The sequence below is a fragment of the Corylus avellana genome, chromosome ca11 (assembly GCF_901000735.1).
Source record: "Corylus avellana chromosome ca11, CavTom2PMs-1.0".
NCBI lineage: Eukaryota > Viridiplantae > Streptophyta > Magnoliopsida > Fagales > Betulaceae > Corylus > Corylus avellana.
In genome coordinates, this window is record NC_081551.1 from 6952733 (window position 1) to 6959745 (window position 7013).

Sequence of the window (7013 nt, forward strand, 5' to 3'; positions counted from 1 at the left end):
AACCGCCGGTTAACTGCCTAGGCAATTAGTAGATTTTACTAACCATCTAGGTGTTAACGGTTCTAACCAATAACCGTTAATTGTAACTACCTTTTCACCCTTACTTAAAACCTTCTTTTTTCGAGTCTCTATTTGCTAGAGACTCGAAGGCAGTACTATTCATTAGAACACTATTGCACCAAGAGTCACATAAACCTGGTCCAACTAGGTCATGTTCATGATCATAATCCACAAGCTGATGTTTGCTAAGAGTAGTAACATGCTTTTCCGTAGTAAAAAAGTTAGCAACTATTATTGGATTTCTGCCTTCCCACCCGCGAAATTCCACCTTCATAAAAGAAAAGCCCTGATTGATTATGCTCGCCAAGATGACTGGTTGGTCTTGTGTACCACGTATATATAGTTTGTTGAAGCAATAGATCCTTCTTGGAATCTTGAAGAAATTAGCAATGCTACAGAATTAACTCCTATATAATTTTTGTACAACAGAGCTGACGTGGAGCCGGTGGAGTGCTCATAATTCGATCAACTTTTATTAAGAAAAAGCTCATAAATCCAATGGTTTATATGCATTCTACACCAGTCCCGTTGTACAAGAGTTTTATAAGAATTGAGTTTTTATATTTAGTTTGAGTAAATTCATCAAGTTGCGGTAACATTTGATCAATCTTAACACAATTTTTGCCTTAATCTTGTACTCCAATTAATTTTCTATCACCTTATAGGGAATTAGTACTGTGAGCCCTTTGCATAGTTAGTCAAATTAAATGTCCTCATACCAACTTGATAGAACCCTAGGGTTCTATCAATTGTAGATTATAAAATTGAAAAAGAAAAAGAGAGAGAGAATAATGATCACTTGGAGGAGATCACCAGACCCTATAGATCACTTTAAAGGATCTAACCTCTTAACCAAAAGTTTTAATTTTGTTGCTCTCCTTAATGATAAACTTCTCAAAACACCTAATCCTTAATAGATAAGGATTCTATTCATTTCAATAAAGATTCCTTATTCTCAATGGACTAAAATTTCAACAATTTTACAACTCTTTTAGAGCTTTTAACATGTGTTAGCATGTGATTGCAGACACATCAACCACTAACAAAAACTTATAATTTCAACATTCCCCATTCACATGCTGACACATGTCAAAAATTGTAACATAGTTTTTTTTTTTTTTTTGACATGTTCACACAAGAAGGGGGAGAGGGGGATTCGAACTAGTGATCTCCGCTTTATGAAGCGTGGTCTCTAGCCGATTGAGCTACCTCTTGGTGACAAAATTGTAAGATAGTTAAAAGTCCAACATTGTGAGATAAAAATATAGTTTCTAACATTACTCTTTGAGAAATGCTACACATATTCTCAAGTGCTCACTCATTGATGTGACAGTAAATCACCATTGGATACTACATGTAGTTTTATTTGTTATTTCATCCCACAGTGATTTTCACATCCACATCAAGAAATAAGCGCTTCAGAGTGAACATTTAAAAGTATGTGTAACACTTTTCTTACTCTTTTCCTTTATTAATTGACAAGGAAAATCCTAATCTCTAATGAATGTATAATTATTGATTAAGTAAACCTAAAATCATGGGAACGTATAATTCATTTAAAACTCAATAGGTTTAAGGGTTAAGTTGCTGTCAATTTTATAAAATTTTCTTTCTCCCATACACTCCCTACCTAAGATAGTCATCAATTAATGAATTCCTTTCACCTTTATATTACATTAACCAATTCTTATTTATATTAAAAAAAATAAAAAAATAAATAGAAAAGGCTTTGCTAAACAATCTCTAATAAAAGTTAAACTAAAATCAATAATATTTTCATTGGTACGAATATATGAAATGCAGCAATTTCAATATACCTTCGCATTGACCTAATTATTTCGTGTTGGACAAGCATGACAATGGTGGACTGACTTTTGATCGATGAATCACAATATATCATATATACATACTGAAATTTCCAGTTGCATTAGAAATTTTTAAACCATTTTGTTACTTCCGTCTGTCGTCCGCGTTATGACTTACGACCATACTACATTTCATTTCCATAAATCAACCAAAAGCCCCGCCAATCTTTGACTCACGAAATTTGACATGGCACTATATTGTGAATGGAGAATGGTAGGTGTGCTCCTAATTTTTTTTTGTCCTAATTTGATATTATTTTCTAAAAACAAAGAGAGAGAGAAGTAAGAGAATTTTTTTTTTTTTTGGGTTTTTTTACACTTAAAAGCGCTTTCAATTTTTTTTTATCAAACGAGTACTTTTTTCTTTGTCACGAGAGCCCTTTCCCATATCCAAAACCGTAGGTTTAACTGTCGTTTTTCTCTACTAGTCCATTCCATCGAAGGGTTACCCTCAAGTTTTAATGATGTTAGTCTTTGTGTGCATTGGAAGAGGCGGGATGGGGTCTTGGTCGCGCGTCCATCGAAGGTTTTTCTAGGCATCACAGAGTTTGAAGAGAAATTGACTCATACATGCTCTGTTAATGGAAGTAGGAGTGGACCGCACTATTCAGCAAAGCATGAGGCGAAACATTTTTTGCTCTATGCTTCTGTGTAGGGTGCGCCGGAACTTGATTTGGGGAAGCATCGGATTGATCTCACGAGGCGACGGCGTGGAAGTGGGAGGGACAGACAGCAACGGCGTGGAAGTGGAAGTGGAAGATGGATATTTTTTGGGTCCTTCAAAAACTTAGGCTATTTGTGTTCGAGATAAACTGAAGGACTATTCGAGTTTTTTGGTTTTGTTTTTTTTAAAAAAAATTATTTTTTAATTTGCGTGGCACCCAAAAATACAAGTACTATGTCACGTGTTGCCTTAAAATCACAAGTATCAGTCCACGTATAAAGGGTATGTGACGCTCCGTCAAAGTGGCTATTTGATTCCGGCTCAAACCACATATACTGAAAAGACATTTAACCTTTTAAATATTCTATTTTCTTCTATTTAAATCCAATATGAGATAATGCACAAAAGAGTTTTGAGTTTGAAATGTGGTGATGTTATTGCTTTCTAATTAACACGAAGGTGCATGCACTTTTGCTTTCGGTGTTGACCAACTAGTTCTATGACTATATGGTCGTTCCGTACATATTTATCACATTTATAGTACTAGAAGGTCGTCTTCTACGCCGTGTCTTCAGTTGTATGATTTGCCGTACTCTTTTTTTCATTTCTTTAAAAAATAAGGTAGACTTCGTTCATTGGAAAACTTTATTTAATTTATCCAAACTTTTATTATTTTTGTAATTACCTTCCCAAAATTTAAAAACTCTAAAAATATAATGTATTGAACTTTTAATTTTTGTAATGTCATCCATCTGTAAAATTATTCTGTTAAATCTTAATGAAAGGATATCAAAATTACCAAAATACCCATCCTTAAAAATATTTAAACGTTGGTAAGGATTTAAGGAAATTTGTAAAAATACACATATCTAAATCTTTGCAATTTTTGTTTTTTATTTTTTATTTTTAATAAAAAGTGGGTAATTTGAGAATTTTAATAGAATTTAATGAAAAACCTACTCAAAGAGTGAGATTGCTAAAAATTAGAAGTTTTATATACTAAATTGAGAGTTTTTGAACTTTAAGAATGTAATTGCAAAAGTAATTGAAGTTTAAGTGAGTTAAGTAATGTTTTCCCTATTAGCAAATAACTTTCTTCCGTTCTCTTACAAAAAATTCAAAACCTCTTTCACCTTTAAATTACACTAATCAATTATTATTATTAGGTCAAAGAAAAAAGAAATAGCAAAAAAATTTTCCCAAACATACCTTCTGTTTTTTTTTTTTTTTTTTTTTTAAAGCCTGACTGAGAGTTACTTGATTAGGTGAGGAAAAAACTATAAAGCGAATTGCAAAGGTTTGATAGGATCCATGCAGACCATGCCACAAAGAAGAGTCACCATAATGTGAACCATTGAATATTAACATACATCAGAAGCTTCATTTCGAAACAAGAATTAGTGGAAAGACTGTCCATTTCATTGTTTATATAATGCTTACACTCACAATGATTAATAACACAGTAAGCCTAAATATGTCAGAACTCGGTATTGTAATGGCATCAAAGCTTCTGCTTCTCTTCTTTTTCTGTCATTTTTCCATAAGAAAAGCTCAATCCCTACAATCAAACATTACCACTGGCTCCACCCTTTACACAAACTCTACCCCAAATTTCTGGTCTTCTTCTTCTGGCCATTTTGCATTTAGGTTCTACCCGAGTGGCAACGGCTTCGAGGTCGGCATCTGGGTCGTAGGCAGCCCCAAAAACACAATAGTGTGGACATCTTGTCGGAACGATTCGGCAGTATCACCTGGAGCGGCTCTTGTTTTCTCTACAGATGGCAGGCTCCTCCTCCAAAGCTCCACCAGACAACTTCAACCACTTGCCCAAACAACTCAAGCGACTGCAGTTGCTTCAATGCATGATTCGGGTAACTTTGTTTTATAAAACTCTAGTTCCAAGATTATATGGGCCAGCTTCGACTATCCGACTGATACCCTTTTGGTTGCACAAAAGCAAGTTCCAGAGAAAATTTTGTATTCTAGCATCTCCGAAACTGATACTTCAATCGGAAACGACAAGCTGTTGTTGCATCGAGATGGAAATCTCTATGCTTTTCCAGTAAGAAGTTTGCAGGACACAGAATATGTTTATTGGTCATCATTAAGCGGAAGTGTTGGAAGAAACTTGACGTTGAATCTATTGGCTGACAGCCGCTTCTATCTCTCCAGTTCTTCTGGGTCAAGTGCAATGAATTTAACAGCAGGCAGATATCTTGTTGATGTAAGTAAAGTCTTATATCGAGCAACGTTTGACTCAGATGGCATTTTAAGACTTTATCAGCATCAAATGGGGAAGTAAAGGTAGCTCAAACATTTCAATCTTGTGGAAGGCAATCAGAGAAGAAAATCATTGCTCCGTCAAAGGGATTTGCGGGCCAAACAGCTATTGTTCCATTGATGGTATATACTGATCTTTCTTGCCTTTGTCCTCCAGGATTTGAGTTCGTGGATCCCAAACAGGCTAATATTGGCTGCAAGTTAAACTTCACAGCCAAAAAGGATTGTTTTGGGAATAACGGTAATGCAAATTATAAAATGACCTCCCTCCCAAACACTGGCTGGGAGTCCAACGAGTATGATGTACTTTCTCCAGTGAGTGAAGAAGCCTGCTCTGACAATTGTTTAGAGGACTGTGACTGTGTGGTGGCAACATTCAGAGACCATTCAAGCAAAATCTTCCACTTAGATTTGGGAGGAGGAACAGTAGCAGTAGCCATCCAACTAAACCATTGGTGAAAATTAGAAGGGAAAGCTTCCAAGATGACACAGATGTCATCAACAAGATCACAAAGAAGCTCGGTAAGAAGCTTGTGATTGTTGGTGTAGCGCTCATCACCTTCTCTATATTTGTGTTTCTATTGTCCGGATATATATCTTATTTTCAAATATCAGATATGGGGCTATAGGATGCTAATGAGGCAAAGTAGTCCACCTGATGTTCTTGAAGAAATAAATGTGAGATCATTTACTTATGATCAACTGGTAAAAGCCACAGATAATTTTAAGGAAGAGGTTGTTAGGGGAGCATCTGGGAAGGTTTATAAAGGTTCCCTGCAGGCAATGAATGGTGGACAAGAAATTGCTGTTAAGCGGCTAGAGAAGATGGTGGAAGAAAGAGAATCTGTTTTCCGAAATGAGATGAAGATAATTGGAAGGACCCACCACAAGAATTTACTTCAATTGATTGGCTTCTGCAGTGAAGGATCAGATAGGCTTCTTGTGCATGAATTCATGAAGAATGGCTCACTGGGAGACCTTCTTTTCAAGTTCATGAGACGGCCTAGTTGGAATGAAAGGAGAAGGATTTTACTAGAGATAGCAAGAGGGATTCACTATCTCCACGAAGAGTGTCAGACCCGGATCATCCACTGTGACATTAAGCCGCAGAACATACTCATGGATGAATCTTGGTCGATATCGGATTTTGGGCTATCCAAGCTATTGAAACCAGATCAAACAAGAACATACACCAGGGCAAGGGGAACACGAGGCTACGTAGTTCCTGAGTGGGACCAGAGCAACACTCCGATCACAGTAAAAGCAGACGTTTACAGCTTTGGGGTTTCGTTGTTGGAGATCATTCGCTGCAGGAAGAACTTGGTCTTAGCAGGCCCAGAGGAAGAAATGGTACTAACAGATTGGATTTATAAATGCCGTTTGGCTGGAGAGCTTAAAGAAGTGGTGGGCGAAACAGAGTTGGACATGGAGGAATTGGAGAAGATGGTGAAGGTGGGGCTTTGGTGTGTGCATACAGAAGCAGTTCGTCGCCCATCAATGAACTCAGTGATTATGATGCTAGAAGGAACTGTTGTTACGGAAGCACCTCCTCCACCACCCTCTCATGTTAATGTCTAAGTGAATATGCTGCTAGAGTTTGCTATTATTAGTAACAACTTTGTAATCAATGCATTCAGTTTAAAGAATAATTCATTGGTGTATTCCTGCCATTTGTTGCTTTCGGATGCATGATGTTGGTAATTTCAGGAATTGGTTTTCAGAAAAATCATTCTCGGTATAGAAAACTCTCTTATGATGGAACTGTTGAACACGGTGACGATTTTGCTCTACGATCATTCACTTATTTTGAACTTGAGAAAGTGACTGATGGGTTTAAAGAAGAGGTCGGTAGAGGGGCAGTTTTTAAAGGGACAATGTCAAATGGCCAGAAGGTTGTAGCTGTTAAAAGACTAGAGAAAGTGTTGGCTGAAGGGGAAAAAGAGTTTCAGACTGAGATGAAAGTTATTGGGAGAACGCATCACAGAAACCTTGTTCGTCTGCTCGGGTATTGCCATGATGGAATTCATAGGCTTTTGGTTTATGAGTACATGAGCAACGGGTCCCTTGCAGATGTTCTCTTCACACTAGAAAAACAACCTTGTTGGAATGAAAGAATTGGAATTGCTCGTAATGTAGCAAAAGGA

General features: G+C 36.7%; 1 pseudogene; it reads left to right on the plus strand.

Annotated features, from left to right (window-relative positions):
- Window positions 1-4084: 4084 nt before the first annotated feature.
- On the plus strand, window positions 4085-6447 carry LOC132164966 (G-type lectin S-receptor-like serine/threonine-protein kinase LECRK4; annotated as a pseudogene).
- The last annotated feature ends 566 nt before the right edge of the window (window positions 6448-7013 follow it).